Source organism: Anolis carolinensis, chromosome 3, assembly GCF_035594765.1.
Source record: "Anolis carolinensis isolate JA03-04 chromosome 3, rAnoCar3.1.pri, whole genome shotgun sequence".
NCBI lineage: Eukaryota > Metazoa > Chordata > Lepidosauria > Squamata > Dactyloidae > Anolis > Anolis carolinensis.
In genome coordinates this window covers 273,164,252-273,186,592 of record NC_085843.1, presented here as the reverse complement: position 1 = coordinate 273,186,592, position 22,341 = coordinate 273,164,252, and the positions used below count along the sequence as shown (strand labels likewise).

Below are 22,341 nucleotides of genomic sequence, written 5' to 3'. Positions count from 1 at the left end.
TAACAAATTGGCAACAGTAACAGTTTTATGAATATCACCTAGTGGCGCTTTTAGATATTTACATATATCTCTCTGTGAACTCTACAGAAGGTGCTTCAGCTGTACTTCACAAAAAGGAAAATCATCTTGTTTAGCAAGCCTTGCCAATGCTGATTTGTTATCAATAAATGTTTCATATTTATACCTATTTTTATACTTATCACATAAACAGTATTGGGCAGAAAGGGGTAGCGAGTGGAAATGTTTAAATGCCCTGACCTAGAACACAGTAGTTGAACCAGAGTTGTCTGTCCTCTGTATAAAAGGAATGAAACAGAGCTTTTTAATGCATTGCCATCGTGATTCATACCATTATTTTTCCCCACCGTAAGGTGATTATAAGCATAAAAGTGAAATTATGTGTTCAGCAGCCCACATACTTTAAAAGTACACTGAACTGCATAATTTGGGTGTATTTTCATGGTGCTATATGTGAAAGAGAGTGAGGCATTTCCTACGCCTACCTCCAAATTGTGGATCTTTATATTTTGTTCTCTAGGATATGTAATGAATGGAAGGTTAGCCATTATATTCATTTAAGGTTAAATGAATAGAATGTCCCTCTTGGTAGCATCTGGTGTATCTTCTACCAAATAAGAAACAGAAATATCGTTTGTAGCAATTCTCCCCATCCTCTGGGTTGTGTAATCTTGTGTGCTATGACCCACACTCTGCAAATCAGAACAGGTAGCTGGGAAGGTGGGAATGTGACGAGGATTGGGCTGTCAGGTTACCATGGCGACATCGCATAGGATGGCGCCGCCGTCACCCAAAGGATGAACTGCCAATTCGTTTCGTAGGTGTGAGCCTTTGGTGATGAATATTTACCATATGTAGGCCAATATTTGCTGGAAACATCCTGCAGAATTTGAGTGGCAGGGTTGTAATTATATTATTGAACACGCCTGCAGTCACCGGCAGCTAACAGGGTTACCCTTCCCCACTCAAGTACGTTTCAATGAAAATTTGTTTAAGCACACTCTGGATTTATTATGTTATGGATCCAGTCCTTTTGTCAAATTTCCTACATAATTATCACACCCATCCTCCTTTCTCATGCAGCTTAAATATTAGCTTTGTTCCATCTATTAAAGAAGAAGAAGAAGAAAGAATATATAATGTATAGGTAGACACGCTCATAGGAAGGGGGGAATTTTCCCTCTGACAACAATAATAATCTCTTAAAGCACTGACGGACAAAATTGCAGAGCTTAAAAGGCAATTGTAATACATACAGCCCTTCTTGGCCACAGATTCTGTATCTTACAAAATCAGCCATGCATAGAATGAAAACATCCCCCCCAGAAAAAAAAAACTCCTTAATTTTGCCATTTTATATAAGAAGCACCATTTTCTTATGTTATTTTTATTTATTTATTTATTTTTCAAACTTATATGCCGCCACTCCCCTAGGGCTCGGAGCGGCTTACAAGAACCGGCTAAAATCAACAATTAAAAAAAACATTTTAAAAACATCTTTTAAAAAAACATCTTAAAAACATCCTAAAAGCACCTTTTAAAACATCAGCAACAGAACTCAAAAGCCTGCCGAAACAGGTGTGTCTTACATGCCCTGCGGAAGGCCAACAAGTCCCGCAAGGCACGAACTTCAGGTGGCAAGGTGTTCCAGAGAGATGGCACCACTACTGAAAAGGCTCTGCGTCTAGTTGCAGTTAGACGCAAGGTCTTAAAACTGGGGACTTCCAGCAGGTCTTGGTCCTCAGAACGGAGGGATCTCTGGGGTTTGTAGGGGGTGAGGCGGTCCCTCAGGTACATCGGCTCTGGACCATGTAAGGCCTTGAAGGTAAGCACCATCACTTTGAAAGTGATCCGGTGCTCAATTGGTAACCAGTCTAGCTGCTGTAAGATTGGTGTTATGTGGCATCTTATCGGGACTCCCGCAAGGAGCCGGGCAGCCGCATTTTGCACCAATTTGAGCTTCTGGATCACCGACACAGGAAGGCCAATGTAAAGGGCATTACAGTAATCCAGTCTCGAGATGACTGTAGCCTGGATCACTGTAGCCAGGTTGTCCCTAGATAGATAGGGGGCTAGCTGTCTAGCCTGCCGAAGATGAAAAAAGGCAGTTTTGGTAACGGCGGAGACCTGGGCCTCCATCGTCAGTGAAGGGTCCAAGAGGACTCCTAGACTCTTTACTAGTGAAGACGGGCGTAGCACTTCGCCATCCAGGGTTGGCAACTGGATATCCCCACTGCCAGGTCGGCCCAGCCATAGGAGCTCCGTCTTTGCTGGATTCACCCTCAACCTACTGGAACGCAACCATCCAATAATGGCCTCGGGGCACTGGTGAAAACTGTCGGGTACAGACTCCGGTTATTGCATTTAATGGGACTCAAGGATCCACAGATTTGCATATCCATGTGGGCCTTGAAACCAAAACCTAGTGGATACCAAGGGCACACTTTACATAGTGGCAATTGAACAATACTTGTTATGTACAGTAGAGTCTCACTTATCCAACACTCGCTTATGCAACGTTCTGAATTATCCAACGTATTTTTTAGTCAATGCTTTCAATACATCGTGATATTTTGGTGCTAAAGTCATAAATACAGTAATTACTATATACCATTACTGTGTATTGAACTACATTTCTGTCAAATTTGTTGTATAACATGATGTTTTGGTGCTTAATTTGTAAAATCATAACCTAATTTGATGTTTAATAGGCTTTTCCTTAATCCCTCCTTATTATCCAACATACTCGCTTATCCAACGTTCTGCTGGCCCATTTATGTTGGATAAGTGAGACTCTACTGTACCTTGCAGTGAGTGTTGTTACAATCAACACAACTTTACTTTCATTTTTCAGCAATGGCTAATGTTTTTATATGCAGGCTTTTTAAAGTAGAATTGTCAGTGTAGTTCACTGAGAGAAGCATGTTCACTCTTTATGGTTTAATTCTGACCCCAAAAACAGCTGAGCCTTCTGTTTAGAAACTGATATTTTTACTATCGAAGTATACTTGATTCTCCATGTTTGCAGTTTCAATTTTTACATGTTTGATTATTTGCAAATACAGTTAAAATGTTCTCTTTAGGAATCTCTAGGTCCTTTACTGCAATTTTGTGCTCAGCTTCCAGAGGACCTGATGGAGGAGCTAGAAATTTCTGAGAAGATGTTCTCTTAGGTTAAAAAAGATTTCTTTTTAAGTAAAAAAAGATTTATTGAGATTTATATGATATCACAAAACAGGAAACAATTTGTGGTTTTTCATTGTCATTGAGTCCTGTGTCCCTAACCTCAGCAAATGTGGAGGTTTGACTATAGGGTGAGACTAGAGGGGATGGGTGCAGTACAAGTGGGGTGTAAAACTTGGAAATTTGCATCCACTGACTTCATACATATCAGATGCTATACCTGAGACCCTGGTTAAGAGTCTAGTTTGAAAAGAACGTCTGCCTATGGTACCATTTAACTGCTGCTTTTCATAGTGCACGTTGTTACATGAAGCCGGTCTTTCCCAACCGGAGTTCCCTCCATATGGCAAGAACCAGAACTGTTATCGTCCTTTGTAGTTGGCCTCCAAAATATTTCAAAGTGGCTTGGATTGAGGAAGGCTGTGGTAGATGGATTAGCTGAGTAGAAGGTGTCTTCATTTATGTGCGCAGCTTCTTCACATGCTGTTTTGGTGTTCAGTTTGTTCCAGTTATTTCTTGAATTTATTAGAAAAATTTATGTTTTTCATTTGCGGTTCATTCAAGGCCCCAGAAGAATGCAATGTTGTGGCACTTAAAAGTAAACCACTAAAATAACTCAAGGTCCAGACCATTAATCATAGCCGCCAGATCAGTGGAGCAAGGCAGAAAACTTTATAAGCCATATTAGAGGCCAAAGGAAGCCATGATGTTCTCAAGATTTGTCAGAGTGTCATGGCAGAGAGAAAACAGTTATGGTTTAACCTTTTGGACACCGCTCATTACTGTCTTTTTGGGGAGTACATGGCAGAGCTTTCCTTGTGCTGAATAATGTTTTAAGAGTGCTGTGTAAAATCTATAATTTGTGTGGAGTAGGTGCAAAATGTGATTTTTGACTCTTTGAGGAATAGGAAGAAGACCTATTTTGCAGTGCAGTTCTGTTCAGCCTGGGATATTTGACTTTAGAAATCACATGTCAATGTTAAACGTTAAAGATTGGACTATTAATTTTATTAATACTGGTAATTGAAATAGTGTAATTTATTGATTTACCATTAATTGCTTAGGCCAGTGGTTTTCAGAACAGAAAGTGCTTTTATGATTGCTATGATATTATCTTTCTCTGCTTTGAATTTTTTCCCACTAGATGGGCTACAGAGCATATAATGTGATTTGTTGTCTGGGGATTGTGGGAGCCGAGTGTGCCCTCACTGTGTCACTTTGGAATGGCTATCTGGAGACATAGGATGCCACCTTACAACTTGTTTACTTTTTTTCATTGACCTCATCTGTCTTCTTCGTCTCCCTGCCAACACGTACTCTAACCATATACCCTCCATAATACCTTACTGGTATGGATTAATACAGAGGGATATTGAAGGCAGTAGTGTATTTGTTTTGGTCAAATAAGTGCTACTGAAAGAGGGGATTCATCCCAAACTGGTCTATTGTGTCAATGCAGATGTACCCTCAATCTTGCACTGGTAGAAAACCAATTTAAAAAACAAAGAAGAAAACCCTGAAAACTTGGCTCTTCTAAGAGGCCTTTGGCGACTGACTTCCATAGTAAAGGACTGGCTTGTTGCCTATTTTATCTTTATTGCACTTCATTCCTTTAGCCGGCCATAATTTCCTTTGTTTACTCCTTCCCCAGCACTTTAATTGGGACAATAGTTCTGGTATTGTCCTCTCCTCGATTGTATCTGACACTACTGACACTTTCTTTGGCCCAGTTTCTTTTAGGAGCCAGCCCAGGATTTTATCGAAGTATGTCTATTTTATGTGACCTTATTAGTTTTATGATTTGTTTTGTTGTTGGTTGATTTGTTTTATTGTTGTGTTTTTACATTGCCTGTTTGACCTGGGCTTGGCCCCATGTAAGTCCCTTTGGGGAGATCCCTTTGGGGAGATGGGGTGGGGTATAAAAATAAAATAATAATAATAATAATAATAATAATAATAATAATAATAATAATAATAATAATAATAATAACCCTTGCAGTGGTTTATGAAGAACTTGGGTGTGGTGCCCAGAGTGTTCTGCAGCTAGAAAAATGGTGCCCACACACTAGGAACTTGCCACTGTTATTCCACATTTAAAGCTTACAGGGAGAAAGGTTGTTTTTTTCTATTTGTTTTCTTGATGCTTTAGTAATCCACTGGAAAGTTGATGGGAAATAGAAGAAAGCAAGTCAAGGGGAGAGGTCAGCATTCATTTTTAGCAAAAGGCTCTTCTATGTTCTGTGTGGTTTTTCTATGTATATATTTAGGGTGTTTTTCAAAAATCTAAACCAGCATGTGATTTTGAGGGACATGGTTGACCAGATGGTTCTGAGCTTTCTAGGTTATTTGGATTTTCTTTAAAATGTGTTTTAAATTAAAACAAAACCTAACAAGCAGAAAACGTCAGAACTGCCTGAAGTGAGTTGAAATGACATTTGGCAATGTTCAAAGATGTCTGCTAGTTACTGTAGCATTCAAAAAACACTGAAATGGATTAATGTAATACAGATGTCAGTGCAGTACTAAGTGGAGGAAAGTATGACGTTGGAAGAAATGTTAATGGATTGAGAAAATGTAAAAACACCATCTACCTGGGTGTGTCCTGTACTTTAGACTGGGGTGGGCAGTGATTATATCTGGATCCAATTTGAATCCCAGTTGTTTTACAATAGAATGATTTTAGAATGATTCTCCTTCCATTGCAGCCCTAACATTTATTGCTCAAATGAAAAAACCTTTGGAAAATCAAAAGTCTTTTTTTTAAAGGAGGGGTGGGAGGACTATAAGCTCCATTTAGCCCCAGTACTAAAAAAAATCTCATCTTAAAATGTTTTCTTTTTATTCTAAGTGTATATCTTTTACAGCTAGTTTGGGTTGTGGTCTCAAGGGCTCCTGTTAAAAGTTTGGAAGACTGATGTCTACCTAGTTTTAGATGCAGTTTTCTTTCTTTTTTGTAGAGAAAAACAATTGGGAGTTTCTTGATATGCTGATGGTAACCCTTTCTGCCCTTTCTGAGGTTTCCTTTAATATGCTGATATTTTCAATGAAGATTTTCTAACACCGTGTTTCGTACTGATAAAGATGGAGACTAATGCACAAGGTTTAGTTGCAGCTAATGCAGATACAGTGGATGGCAATGTTATTGGTGACAGAGTATGCCTGCTACCACAATAAGCATGATGGTGCATGAAGGCAGTACTTCTGATTTTTTGTGAAGGTTACGGTGCCCCAAAATCTACCTGCTTCCATTTGAGGGCCACTTACTGTGTATTCATACTTACTTACAGTAGGCCTGCCATATCCAGTGGGTTTGATTCCAGGACTCTGTGTGGATACAAAAAAATGCCGAAGATTAAGTCCCGTATTATTACATTATGGTAACGTGAACCCAGACATTTCAGCATCTTCGGGGCGTCATCAAAAGGACTTGAATGTGCTGTGGGTCTTGTCATCTCTTTTGCAATCACACAGCCCCCCACAACTATGAAGACTTTTCAGGTTTTTTTATTATATATATTTTGGTCTAAGGTGGATAGAATCAGTGGGTGCAGAACTTGAGGATAGGATGGGCCCATTGTACAACGCTGGTGTTTTGGTGTTGAATCATAGAATCATAGAGTTGGAAGAGACCTCATGGGCCATCCAGTCCAACCCCCTGCCAAGAAGCAGGAAATTGCATTCAAAGCACTTCCAGCAGATGGCCACCCAGCCTCTCCTTAAAAGCCTCCGAAGAAGGCGCCTCCACCACATTCGGGGGCAGAGAGTTCCACTGCCGAACAGCTCTCACAGTGAAAAAGTTCTTCCTAATGTTCAGGTGGAATCTACTTTCCTGTAGTTTAAAGCCATTGTTCTGCATCCTAGGCTCCAGGGCAGCAGAAAACAAGCTTGCTCTCTCCTCCCTATGACTTCACCTCACATATTTATACATGGCTATCATGTCTCCTCTCAGCCTTCTCTTCTGCAGGCTAAATATACCCAGCTCTTTCAGCCGTTCCTCATAGGGCTTATTCTCCAGACCCTTGATCATTTTAGTTGCCCTCCTCTGGACACCTTCCAGATTGTCAACATCTCCTTTCAATTGCGGTGCCCAAAATTGGACACAATATTGAAGATAGAAGCAGCTTTTTCCTCCATTGGAAGAGTACCTCCATGGGCATCCATGTCTTTCCCTTGAAGAGTGGAAAGTGACTTCTTTTTTTATGGAGCAAAATAGAGATCAACATTTATGAATAACAGATACAGCATAGAACGTAAATCCCTTCCCTTCTGCTGCTGACCTGAGTGAACCTGGTAATCCTATCTATCTGGCTGAACAAGTGATTTTGTTTGTTACCCCTTACAGTATAGATAGAATCTCCTTTGACATTACACCAGCCAGATGTTTTGTGCTATCACTCACATTATTATGGTTATTCCTTCAAAATTTACCATGTTGGCTTAAACCATAGGAGTATTGTATGCACAAACATCTAGAGGATTGCACTAGGATTGCAGCTCATCTTTGTATTTATTTGTGCAATTGCTTTTTCACTCTCATTGGATTCTTGGTTGTAACTGAATTGCATAACATTTACTTGTCTTTTTGTAATTGAATTAAAGAAACAGTTGAAAATGGAAATACCCTTGGTATTTAATCTGGGGAAGTGAGAAACTGGTACTCTGGCCTTACTGAAGTTGGCTTCTTCTTCTGAATGAAATATTTGGATGTCCTTAGGGACTTTGGAGGCTCTTTTCCTTCTTACACCCACCAACTGTTCAGAAAAGGAGAAAATGACTTTGAAACTCTGAGAAATATTTCTATGAAAATCCAGGCCTCTGGCTCTTGTATAAGAAGAGTTAAGAAGTACTGTACTAGCGTTTTGCCAACCCCCAAAATAGAGATTTCAAATAGCCATGTATGAAAAAGCTGTCAGCCAGAATGTCTAGAATTTGAGAAATTTATACTTACTATGGTATTTTTAAACACATATATGTAATGGAACACTCCTGTAAATAGTATAACTCAACTCTAGAAGGAAAAGTGTTACAACTAAAATTGTAGAACCTTATTCCTAAGGACTGAAATTGAAAACCACTAAAATCTGTGTATGGCACAGGCTGTTACAAAATAAAAATGATAGAATCATGTTATCAGCACATAATGTTGCAGAAAGAAAAAGATGAAGAATTAAATCTCAGAAATGGGATCTTGCATATGTAATCCTTTACTCCTAGTGCATGACAGAAATTCCCTTTTAAAAGTCAACCCAAAGTTTAATATGCAGTTTAATTCTACACACACACACACACACATGTATGCATGTGTTCTAACTAATATTTCTGCAATTATTTCAGACAGTGAAGCTTTCGACAGGTCTTAGGTGATAGATGTGTAATACTGTATTTTCTGATAGTCACTCGCCTCTACCCTAAAAGTAGCTGGCAACCAATAACATAAAAAGGATACTAACTCAGTTGCCAAAGATTTAGATGGCAGCTATATCTCCACAAATGTTCCAGGTGTCATAATGCATAACTGATGTGTTTAGGTTTACTTTTTATTTTGATTTACAAAAATTTAAACTTGAAAAATATGCTCAGTCTTGCTAGAGATGGGTGAGAATTCTGTTGCAATTTAGTTTTATCAGAATTGACCAAAATTTAAATGAGCAAGAAAGGAAACTGAACCAGCATTGAGAAATAATTAGTGATGACTCACCAAGAGGTTGAAGTTTACCATCTGTGGCTTTAATTGGAACAATAATTTGTAAAAAGAAGGAAACTTGTTTACTGCATGTGTTCATGTCTATGAAATGCTAGAATGTTTTTCTTAATAGCATTCACTGATGTATAAATGGCTGTTGTTAATAATAGAGTTGTCTCTGTATTTTCCATATTACATTTCCTTCTGACCTGTGTATACTTTATATAGCAAGTCATTTCATTCATCTATGAAAAACTAGTCCATGAAAACATATGACATATAACACATTTATTTTTGTTGTATTGTTGTTGCTTCTTATTGCACCTTTGTTCAACATCACTCTAGATACTAATTTTTTTTCGTGTCAGGAGGGACTTGCAAAACTGCAAGTCGCTTCTGGTGTGAGAGAATTGGCTGTCTGCAAGGATGTTGCCCAAGGGATGCCCATATGTTTTGATGTTTTTACCATTCTTGTCGGAGGCTTCTCTTATGTTCTTGCATGGAGCTAGAGCTGATAGAGGGAGCTCATCTGCACTCTCCCCGGATGAAAAATTGAATTCATCCTATTTAGAAATCATTCTGCTTAGATGTTCAAAAAGGGATGTTAGAGGAATCAGAAATGGTGGAAACAATGGCACTTATATCTGAGTCCAGGTATCCTGTGCATGTATGTTGTAAATAATTCCAGAAAGACAACTGATTGAATTTTTTTTTTTTTTAAAAAAAAAAAATAAGTTTGGGGATGGCAAGTAAGTAAGTAAGTAAGTAGAAGGTGACTGTGTTGACTCCAGGAAAGCTTAGATATTCCTAGAGAGAATGTATTAAACAAACCTGCAGAAGTTATAACCACAGATGTGGACGGCTAACTAAATACAGTTTATCTGAAAGTTTTTACTCTGCTAATTTATTCACATTTTTCTATGGGGTTAAAGAAAAGCGAATTGAATTGGGCTTGATATCAGAAGTGCACCTATGTTATGGAAGCTTTAGTACTCCGAAAGGTTTATGTTCTCATCCTTCAGAGTGTTGATGTGGAAAGCTTGCAGATAAATATTTCAACAGCCATAGTTGATACAGAAATCTTACACATTTTTAAGGCTATAGTTTGAGGACGTGAGCTCAAGACTTTGCTGCTGTGGCTTTGGGTGCCTTTTATTTGTCAAACATTTTCTCTATTGACTGCTGGCAAGCTTGTCTTTTGGCTGCACAGACTTTGGATCTTTGTGCTCTGCCCAGTGCCAGTATGACCTCTCTGGCAGCTCACACTATAAATACAAGGAGCCTTTGGGAAAACAGGAAAGCCTTATAATTCTTTGGTTCTAATTCAGTATAATTACAGTTAGGTGGAATAAATGGTTTACGTGTGACAGGCCTAGAAAGAAGGAGAGTTTGAGAATGTGAGGCTTCATTTAAACGCGTTTCATTGCAATTTCCTTGTTACAAGTTTAAAAAACTCCTACTACTACTGTTGTTATTGTTGTTATTTTAAAAAGCTTCTATCCCACACTTTATCACAGGATATCAGGATAGCAAACAATACAAAGAGTTTCAAACATTTCTGGACTGAAATTTATATAATATAACAACATATTAAAAACAGTAACAATAAAAGTACTTTAAATGCAACAGATACAGCAACTTTGAAACTACCGTTTTAAAAGCCATGTACATGAACATGTAAAGAAAAGTAATCCTGAAATTTTAAATAAAATTGGTGCTTGAATAAAATGAAAATCTGTACTAGTCGTTTCTCCAAAGAGAAGTCACTCCACATTGGGGTCCTACAACCATAAAGGCCCTCTCCTAAGTCCTTGCACTTTATATTGCCCCCAACTGATGCAATGCAGAAGAGCGCCCTTTTCTTGGAAAGGTATATATGTGGTCTGTTCCAAAAGTAAGGAGAATGATTTTTTAAAAAAATTGTATTTTGAACATATCTGCAATTACAGTTTATCCCCTTGAAAATACACTCATTGTATCCAAAACCACTGATTTCAGTGTGGCTGCCACTCTTTGCGACAGTGGAGGAAGTCTTCACTTGAGATGTTGTTCAACGCCCTCATCTCAGTAACAAGACACAAAAACTGCTACGTACTTTGTTAATGTACCGACTGCTACAATGATGTGGATTGAACTGAGGAAGGTCAAGCTGGGTTCCTTCTCCTCCTGCCTTAGCTCCCATTTCCTTTCCTGGGCCTTCTGCACTGTGCAAATAAATCATTCTCATTACTTTGGGGAAAGATCACATGTAGAGAGAAGTGCTCCTTCAGGTATCAAGTCCCAAGCTATTTACATTAGCACCTTGAATTCAGACTGGAAGAGAATCGACAGCCAATACAGTTCCTGTAAGATCAGGGATGCATATTATTTATATGTTATTCCAATCAACAAACTGTCTTCTGCATTTTGCTCTAGATTTAGCTCCTGAGCAATCTTCAGAGGCAACACCACGTAGAGTACATTGCAGTAATCTAATCAGGAAGTTACCAAGGTGTACACTACGGTGATAAATTTGCCCGGGATAAGAAAGACTGAAGCGAGTAATCAGTCTGAGCTGGTTCTAAACATTCTCTGTGCAGTGGAGTTCACTTGGGTCTCCAATGGCAAAGATAGATCTAGGAGTACATCCAATTTACACACCTTCTCCTTCAGAGAGGGTGCAATCCCATCCAGGACTTGTCTTATTTTTGGACTTTATTGAGAATTGTGTTCATGATTATTAGGCAAATTGTACATATGGAGTTGCTATTGAAAAAAACAGACTTTTCTCTAGGGTGGTGTGAACCATCAGGATTATTTTGTGATAAGGTACTGGGCATAGCCGCTAGTGTCCTTGATGGTTAAGACAATAATCTTTCTTTCTTAATGTTCAGTAAAAAGCCTATTTCATTGATAGATTGTAGATTACAAATAGTTGCATTTTTAACTGCCAGTCCACAATGACTCTGTTGCCTTAGGGAATCTCCGAGATTAATTTACAGCTGTACAGATTAAACAGGTAAAGTCAGTAAGTAATGCTAATGTGTAACATCATTTCTTATTGCCTTCATGCATTTTGGCTTTCAGTATTCGCTTCTTTGCTTCAAGGAAGATGTAATAAAATGGTAAAATTTATTCCAGTATTGTTGCATTCCATAAACCAGCATCAGCAGCCAAATTGAATGGAGAAAGAAAATACCAACAAAACAGATCTGTAGATATAAAGCAAGTGTGAACCAACTGTCAGAGTTAGAGATTGCTTGATACAGCCTTCTAAGCAGACTTTCCCAACCCAATGTCTTCCTATGATGGCACTACATCATGATCTGACTGTTGGCAAACATCTGCCTGGGAATGATGGGGATTGTGGTCACTAGATTGGGGAGGGCTGTTTTTTTTTTGTTTTTTTTTAAACTATTCAGCATCTATCTAATATAGATCTTCTAAAGCATCTAGCTTGTTGGCAAGCTAATATGGGTTTTCCTCATGATAGAATGCAGGAGTTGCTAGACTGAATGATTATTATATCTAAATCTGTAATACATTTCTGTGTATCTCAAAAGTGTAGGAAATCAGTTTCCATAAAGTAAATTCCTAGAAGCAGAGCCAGATGTTCGGGTGACTATAGCTAATGTTCTGCTGACTACACACTGCTGAAGAGAAAGTTAGAATGAAAGATCCAAAAACAAATTGAAAAGTTATATTTGGATGACTGACCCTGATGCCGAGAGGAAAGTTACCATAGCCCAGAATTTTTTATGCACATGCATTGGCTGAATAGCATGCAAATCCAAGTGGATTCTGGAAATGTCAATTAGATTACTTTGGGATTTAGGATTCTTTATTTTACAAGATTGAAAAGTAGGTTCCTAGTCTGGATGCGGATTCCCACACTAGGAGACCTGCATTCACAGAGAGGCTTTGTAGTGCTTAATAGTCACAGGACTTTACCTTGTTATGCACCCTGTTCCGTTCTATATTTTGAAGGGTCTCCAAGCAGGAATAGATCTTATACTAGTTGTACAAGTTAGTTAAACATGTGTCCACATAATTCCCATCCAAATATTACAGATATGTCTTTTTTATTTATAGTACAGGTGGATTCTTATTAAGTATACAGTATGTGCCTATTTCTAAATCATAGTCTGTGAAAAAAAGGCATGAGTTCATTCTCTTCCTCTTTTTATTTCTTTCTCTTTCATTTCTGCACTGAGCTTACCCAAGCTGGGCCCATTAATCTTGATGCACCTAATGTTGTGACATGTAAAACACTGAATAAATGGCATATTAATTAGGTAATTACAGGTCTCCTCACCCTAGGCCATCCTTGATCATATGCAGGTTTATTATGTAGTTACTGCTTTGCTTATCCATTGCATTCAGTAGGCTAGACCTGATTAATTGGGATGTCTTACATCACGGCTGGGGCCATTCCTGCCTCTCTGCTATAGATTCCCGGTTTTATTGACTAAATTGGCCTCAGTTTAAGCCTTCTTCAAAGTTCTAGTTTGGGACTATCTCTGATTCAATAATATCCATTTCTATGTCCACCCTTTGCTTGGTTTACTTAATGATATTTCTTGGTTTCCATTACTTCCTGGATAAAGGAGAATCGTGCGGTTAGTAGAAAGAATTGTGGAACAAGCTAGATCACAGGTACTAGAGGTTTCCAGTTTGCACAAAGGACAGGTACCAGATATTTACTGAAAGGCACACTTTCTGTTTTGTCCGAGTCACCTGATTCTTAGACATATGTAAGACAAATCCAACTCACAATCCTATAAGACAGAGTAGGCATGCTCCATATATCTGAAGACAATATCACACCATTTCAGTTCTCTTTGGACCCATGAAAGACTATGCCGACATGTTTGCCCTGTGGAGCTATCAGAACTCACAGTATATACTACACTTGTGCACAAATTCGGTTTGGTCAATCACTCCTGGAATACTGTATCCAATTCCGGGCACCACAGTTTAAGAGAGATGTCGACATGCTGGAATATGTCCAGAGGAGGGCAACTAAAATGATCAAGGGTCTGGAGAACAAGCTTTATTCTGAGAGGAGACATGATGGCCATGTATAAATATGTGAGGGGAAGTCATAGGGAGGAGGGAGGGAGCTTGTTTTCTGCTGTCCTGGAGGCTATGATGTAGAACAATGGCTTCAAACTACAGAAAAGGAGATTCCACCTCAACATTAGGAAGAACTTCCTCACTGTGAGAGCTGTTCAACAGTGAAACTCTCTGCCCCAGAGTGTGGTGAAGGCTCCTTTGGAGGCTTTTAAAGAGAGGTTGGATGGCCATCTGTCAGGGATGCTTTGAAAGTGATTTTCCTGCTTCTCGACAGGGGGTTGGACTGGATGGCCCACAAGGTCTCTTCGGATTCTATGATTCTGTGGTTGGTTCCCTTTGGCCAATCCGGCTTGTTCGGTGGGCCGTAATGGTAAGGGCTGAGCTGCTATGTTTTTTCTGGCCGAAACGGGCCATGCGGCAGCCGGTCACACCTCCTCCTCTCTTATTTGGCATCAGGTGAAGAGGCTGCCACGTGTTTGCATGGGGTTCCCCTGTGAGCCTTGCCTGTTGGGCCAATCAGAATAGAAGAAGGCCGTGACGTGTCTTACACAAGTTGTGTCTACTTAATGGGGTGAGCGCCTTCCATGCTCTCAGTTGCATTCTGGCTTTAGGGGGTACTTCAGTTCTAGTGTCTTGCCACTTGCTCTCAGCTTTATTTTTTGTCTTAGCTTGGCCTCTGTTGCATTGAATCTTTTTGATTTTCCTTTATTTTCTTGATTCCTTTTATTTAGTGGGACTGGGAGTTGGGAAATTGCGGGATGGGTGGGTGGGGTGAATGCGTGTTTTTGGGGACTTGGGAGAAAGAGAGACCACATCTTTGCTCTTCCTGTGCCTTTCTCTAAAAATGTTTGGGTGGCTCTGACAGCCTTGATTCACCTTTTAGCTTCTTTTTCTCCTCCCCTCCCCTCCTTCAGAAAATTATTATTATTATTAATTATTATTAAACTTTATTTGTACCCCGCTAGCATCTCCCGAAGGACTCGATGCGGCTTACAAAGGCCAAGGCCTCAACACACAATATAACAATACAAAACAAAAGGCAAATTAAAAACAATTAAAACAGTATAAACAACAAGCAATAAACAATATGCTAAAACACAATAAAACTGGGCCGGGCCAGAGTAATGGGTACAAGATTAAAAGTGCTGATGTGACAGGTGATATATAAGGCTTATAGGGCAAGTGCAGAGTGCGATATACGATCTTAGTTCTAATAAAGTGCTTATGGGACTTGGTGTTGGAGATTTCCTATTAATCTGGGAAGGCACATTGGAACAGCCAGGTCTTCAAGTTCTTTCTGAAGACTTCCAATGTAGGGGCCTGTCTGAGATCCTTGGGGAGGGTGTTCCAGAGTCGGGGGGCCACCACAGAGAAGGCCCTGTCTCGTGTCCCCACCAACCGCGCTTGTGACGCAGGCGGGATCATGAGCAGGGCCTCTCCAGATGACCGAAGTGAACGCGTGGGTTCGTAGACGGAGATGCGATCACGGAGGTAGGATGGTCCCAAACCGTTCAGGGCTTTGTAGGTAAGCACCTGCACCTTAAATTGGGCTCGGAAAGTAAGTGGCAGCCAGTGGAGCTCCTTGAACTGGAGGGTTGACCTCTCTCTGTAAGGGGCCCCAGTTAACATCCTGGCTGCCGCTCGTTGGACCAGTTGGAACTTCCGAGCCGTTTTTACTTTTTAAAGATTAACTAATAAAATAATAATAATAATAATCTCAGCAAACAAACAGAAAAGCCTCATTCTCAGAAAACTACTACCTAGTTACCTAGCTACCTATATTTTCATTCCTTTGAAAACAAGTTCTCTTTTATATTTTTCTTTGTGCTCTAAAAAGAAAAGAATTTCCTGAAAATCAGGGGATGACCCAAATGTTATGAAGCGTGGCGGGCTAACAGTGGTGGGTGTTTCCTCCAATTGTGGTCCTCTTCATCCTGATAGCCCTAAAATGTCTGGAAGGTGAGTCTGGGAAGGCCCCCATTGCCGCCAATGGACTGGATCTAGCCGCATTTTTTGGCTGCAGACAGAAAACGGCTGTTTGGCTATCCACCCATTTTCAAGAGGTGCACAAGTACAGATCCCGGGGTCTCCCGAAATTCAGCCAGACAAAACGGATTGAAGTTCAGCCACAATGCACAAGCCTAGTATATACCCTTTAGAGGAGGTTCTTGCTGATTTGAAGTAGGATCCCCACAGTGTTGCAGGACATTTTCAGGTATTTCCACATAGGCTTTCCCTAAAAACGTGGGGAAATTTGGTTGTATTTCAAGGGTAAAGTTAGTCGGAGCCCTATGTCTTGTACAGGGCCTTCATTGGTCCCATGTACCCTGCAGCCCTCACAGTTTCTAACTACTGGCTCCTATTCTATGAAGTCCTGAGAAGACTGATGTCTGGGACAGTGTGAACCAATGGAAATTTCATTCCAACTTTTTGTTCAAGGAATTTTGTGTTTATTGCCACTTTCCTCTTATCACTGCTGTTTGGAGGTGGGAGTGGATGGAGACAGGGATTAATCAAAAACCTCCCTGGGTTGCAGTTTGTATTGTTATTGAATCTTAAATAAATGTAGATTAATCTGTTGTGATAGATCATAACATATTATCTATTTAGTAGATTTATATTCCCCATCTTTCTACCTCAAAAGAACACACGGCAGCCATTTTGTGCCTAATGTACAAGAGTTTCTCTATGTTCCAGAAGCATTCTCTCCTGACATTTTGTCCACATCTATGGCAGGCATCTTCAGAATGTTGGCAAAATGTCAAGCGAAAATTCTTCTGGAACATGGCCATACAGCCCGGAAAACACACAACCCCCCTGTGATTCTGGCCATTAAAAGCCTTCTACAACACATGATTTGTATATTGTATCGTACCAGATTTTGTAACGAAAAATCTCCCCAACTCCTTCCCTGAATGGTGTATATGTACATGTATGGACCCATTGCTTATTTAGACCAGAATATTAAGCATGGATTCATTGTGTGGAGGCATTCCTTGCTAGGGACTCCCCACTTCAGTTTTAATTCTGCTGTTCACTCAAAAATGATGGTAGGGAGTCAAGTCCTCAGATAACAGACACATGCACAAAATATTTAGTTTGGTTATAGAATTCTCTTATAGTAATCTGTCATTCTTCCCATCCATATAGCTTCTTAACTATTGTATAATGTGCTCCAGAATTATATGTTCATTGGAGACTCACTAGCCTGTGTGGTTTGCCCAAGGCAATCAGTCCATCTTAGAGTTACAGCCAGCCTTTGTGTTCCCAGAGGTGGAAGGTGGCTACTAATTCTTCATCCTATTATGCATTGCTAGATGTAATCTGACACCCACACATCCAAAAGTCTTTAATTTAATCTCCACATTGCAGATGAGTTTAGCTGCACAGCAAATAATGACTACAGTGGATGTTATGTGTTTCAAGTCATTTTTTACTTCTGGCAACCCTAATGCTAAGCTTTTATTTCTTGACAATATTTGTTCAGTGAAGAGGTTGCCTTTGCCTTCCTCTGAGGCTAAGAGTGTGTGATTTGCTCAAAGTTTACCGAAGGATTTGAACCCTGGTCTGCAGAGGTGTGGTTCTTGTTCCAGCTGCTAAATCATTGTACTTTACTGGTTCTCATAACCACAATACATGGGCAACACTTGATTGGTTATAACATATATTATTTAACTATACTTGGTTAAATGTTTCAAATACTAGATCTCAGCATGAAAATGCTGTGCTTTTTGTATTAAGTAATTAACTTTTTTGGAACATTGTAATTACAGTATGTATGTATTTTTAATCTATTCGCTGTCTTAAATGCTAATACTTCAATACTTTTAGCTAACATATCATTCTACTGATAGCAGAAGAAAAAATAGAAAGCCTAACTTTTGGGACTTTGGGGTTTCTTCCCCATTTCCTAAATATTTTGTACCACCTTAGCCATCTCTCTTATTTTTGAAGCTAAGCCAAATCTACCCTGATTAGAACTTGAATGGGGGACTACTAATGAATACCAGGTGCTTTAGGCTATATTGCAGAGGAAGGAACAGGCAAAAGTACGTCTGAGTGTTCCTTGCCTAAGACAACTATGACATTTGTGGGTTCACAATCTATAAGATGTCTTGAAAGCACATGCGTGCTTGATAGAGTTCTGAAAAACTAAAAAAAAAAGTGCACCGCTTGGTGCTATCCTTATGGTACTGCTTCCCAAGCCCCCACTATTCTGGGAACTTGCACCATATTAACTAATTATTATTGCATGTAATTATTTTCAGGGATCAACAGTTGATAGCTCATAGAGGTGCATGTACTACCACTTTTGGTAGTACTTGGGTAATACTCAATTATGAGCCTATTCTCCTTTTTTTTTAAAAGAAGATGAAGTTACAAGTGAAATTAAGGCTAACAGGAAAATTGGTGAGGATGAAGGGTAATCTTATGTATAGGTAGGGGTTGACTGTAGTAGTGGGCTGATAAGAATGGTCCAAAGCTGTTTGCCAGCAACAAATATATTCAAAATTACAAAGTTAGGCAAAGTAGGCTCCATTGACTTATAGACATCTTTACCCAGAAATAAATCTCTATGTATTTAGTAGGGTTGGTATTCAAATTGTATGAACCAATCTAGGTGCTGAGTTCATCTAGTGAGCCCACATACCCATCTTTTGGAGCTTAGGTGAATGACTAGCCACAAACACCTGTCTTAATGCTTCCAGTGTGAAACACAAGACTAGTTGTTTCCTAAACCCACTAAGGGTATCCTTTAACTGATTCTGTTCCATCAACCAATTTGGTGGGATAGAAAATTTGACCTACATTCTCAAGCCTTTGGGGGTTAGCTACAAAATTTTTGGAGGCATCACAAGTTGAAAGGCAACTTGAACACAGACCTACCATCCCCATTTCTTCTACTTGTTTCTTATTGTACTTGATTCTTGCTTTGAATGTTGTATGCTCATAAAAATGTGGATTTCACTCAATTGTTGAAAAGTTAGACTATAAATCTGATAAATAAATAATATCTGATTGAAGCCTATGCTTGTTGATGATGTCCTCATAAAATAGAGTTCCTGTGGAGAGATGTTATGTTATGAAAAGATTGTTCTGATATCTCTTTATTTAACCAATTTTATCCTACATATCCTTCATGATAGAATTCAAGATGACTTGCTTGAAATCCCTAGGTGGTCCCCCATCCATGCACTGTTGAGATAGACATGTTTATGATTCAAAATAAAGCACTCATCGCCCCATATTTTCTTCATTACTGATTTTATATTGGGGGGGGGGGGTGTATTCTTGGTTTATAGATGTATCTTTCTGCAAATTCTGACATTAGGGAATCTTAGTGTTCCAGACTGGTGAATCTTACTGGAACCAACACAATCTTAGTGTTGTTGGTGCTGATTGTAGTTCCAGACCAGGTGCATATTTTGTGCTTGTATAACACCAAAAAAAGAAAAAAAAGAATTTGGTACTGGATGGGAAAATATTTTTAAAACCAGTTTCCATTATGGCTTCTAACAAAAACTGGGGAAGTTTCATAGGTTTTCTTGTTATAGTGAATCCTTTTAATGCAAAGGGTCAAAGCTTTGGCCATTCTAAGTAGTGCTAGGAAAAAAACTTTAACTGTAAACAGCGCTTGACAACCTGGTACACCCCAGATTTTTTTTTTTTTTGCACCACTGCTCATAAGTATGTTATGCAATATTTCAAGCCCAATTTTTTAGGGATTAGGTGAGATGGCATGTTATGAAAATGTATCTTGTACTGTATAGTGCAGACCAGATCCTGTGTTGCCATTGTGCATGTCTCTAGCTCATTTCAATATTGAAGTAAATTTATTCTGGATTAACATATTTTAACACATATTATTTATCATTTGCTTCTATTTCCTTGGACAAGTGACAAGATGAATATTGTTTCTCTTTGTCAGAATTCAAGGTGAAAAAAATACTTTGCACAATCTGGTCTCACCACTCTTTATAGCATGGTGTGTTAATGCCATACTGTTTTGGCAATTTCTTTAAATTTATTTTCTTTTTTCCTTCCAGTACCATTTTCTTGTGATTGGAGGCTCCTAATAGGAAACCTTCCACCCATCAATGCTCTGCCAATGGTAAGTACCCCAAGAATGCCCCAAACATGATTTCATGCTTTCACTTGCCTTTCATAAAATTGTCTCCAACTTGAAAACGAGAAACAAGCATACTATTTAGTAAAAATGCTTTTACACATTAGATCTGATTTATATTGGGTGATATGAGCAGTTTGATTTTGCGTGTGTGCGCAAGTGCATTTGTGTGTGCTTTTGTATATTTTGTTCATTTGTAATATTTTAGTTAGTCGAATCCGACGTGATGAGTGCAGTTAGAAGCACTTCTGGGATTTCGTTTTGGCTTAGATGTACATCTCTTCAGGCCATGTACTTGGGAATGGATAAGGTTTATGTAGGCTGATCCTGACCACTTCACCACTCCCTCCCCATTATTTCTACATTTGACTTAACATTTACATTGGAATCAATATTTCTTGAGCTCAATTTGAGTAGTTCTTCTTGTCTGTGTGATATGTTTCCACTTCTTTTGCAATGTACAAATGCATTCATGAATTATGGGTAGTCATATCATGAGTAGTAGGGTGTGGTAGTGTAACCCCAAGCCACTTTGAACAGATGTATAGGACTGATCTACAGATAGTAATGTATCCTCTATTTCTGTGCAGGATATATTCCAGGACTTTGTGTGGATATATGAAACATGAATAATAGCAAATACTATTATTTTCAATGGTATAAATGATGAAGGCACTGAGAGGGGATTGTAGCTTATACTGGAGGCCCTTAGTAAAGAAATGAATAAGTGAAGCTGTGAATAATGAAACCATGCGTATCAGTTCTGCGGATATAAGGTCCATACTGTATAACATACAGTTCATGTTCAGAAGAGATTTTTAATTTTCTAAACCTTATTTGCTAGTCATACTGCTGGCCAAAATGTTGTCAGTTTAAGAAGATAGGTGGTGAGGTTGAGACATTTTCAAGTACTGTACCTCATTTAGTGTCTTCTAAGCCTTTCATTTCTATCTTTTCAGAATTGTGTAATTTCCCAAATTGCCTTTCCCCTGACAGAAAAAAGCCTGTCCCTTCTATTACTGTACTGTTACATACCGAGATTTATCCGAGACTGAAATATTGTTCTGCATTATTGCCTCTCTTAAAAACATGACTCATTGCATATTAAACTACTCCCAACACTTCATTAAATTTTAAAATGCCAGGAAGAAGTTGTTTCAAGCCCTGTTGCATTTATTCCAAATTTTCCCCCTACAGGTTATGCCAGAAAATAAGTATTTGTATAGTTGTGAGCCTGTTACTTGGTGTAGAGATAACTGATCCTTAATTACTGCTGGGAGCAGGAAAATGGTCCTTTCTGTAAAAGAAACTATGCATAGTGCTCTGTGTGTTTTCACGATTGTGTAATGCAAAGAACAGTGTAGTGCTGGTTGAAACATGCAATGTGACAGGTATTTCAGGTTCAACTTTTAAAATTTATTTTTAATGAAAACAAGTTTCCATTATGGATGGGAGTCTAGACTTGAAGAAATTTCATAATTTATTGTTGAGCTCACAGTATGTATGTTGAAGGCCAAAGCTTGGTCTCCACAACGAGGACTTGGAAAGGCCCCTTTCTGAAATCCTGGAAAGCCTTACCTGTTCTGATGAAGACCAGCTACTTTGGACTGCAAACTAGCATTCTTCATAATTGACTATGATATATGATGCTGAAAAGAGCTGACTTCCAAAACATTTGGAAGGTATCAGGTTGGGTAAAGCTGCTGCAGCCAATAGAAACTTAGCTGGCAATGTTTTCTTTCTATGTTAACTTTAGTGAAGTCTCTTGCAGATACATAAATATTCACATATTTACTCTCACACATAGGAACAAAGAATTGAAAGGGTGTCTCCCAGTTTTGTGAGATTATGGGAGTTTCCCTGCTATTCTTTTTATTGTAGGTTACTGTTCCAAGTGATTACAGTGGAAGAATTGCTCAATATTTGACAAAACACACAGTTTTGTGTATAAAATGAGTTTTCACAAAATAGCCTTTTCATTTTTTGTTTTGTTTTTGCTGACATGTGGGAGAGCTGCTTTGAGTCCCCTTTGGGGAGATAAAGTTGGGGTACATAATAATGATAATAAATAGCAGTTATCAGTAATTTTTTCAGTGGGATGTCTTTACATTTTGAGACCTACATCTTATGTCAAGACTGAAAATCTTTGCAGGTATTTTTTAAATCTGTAAAACTACAGAATTTTCAGAACAGCATATTAGAATACATAACACCATGTGGTGCTTTTCCCAAATAGCGTCATATATTGTGACAGGTGGAATATATGGATCCATCT

General features: G+C 38.9%; 1 protein-coding gene across 7 annotated transcripts in view; it reads left to right on the top strand.

The window, feature by feature from the left end:
• The window catches only part of tbl1xr1 (TBL1X/Y related 1), a 186,964-nt gene that overhangs the window by 73,202 nt on the left and 91,421 nt on the right, over nucleotides 1–22,341 (top strand). For all 7 annotated transcript variants that reach the window (XM_062976777.1, XM_062976773.1, XM_062976774.1 and 4 more), the window contains one exon: nucleotides 19,987–20,051. The gene's annotated coding sequence lies outside the window, so the exon portion shown is untranslated. The remainder of the gene's footprint in view (nucleotides 1–19,986; nucleotides 20,052–22,341) is intronic.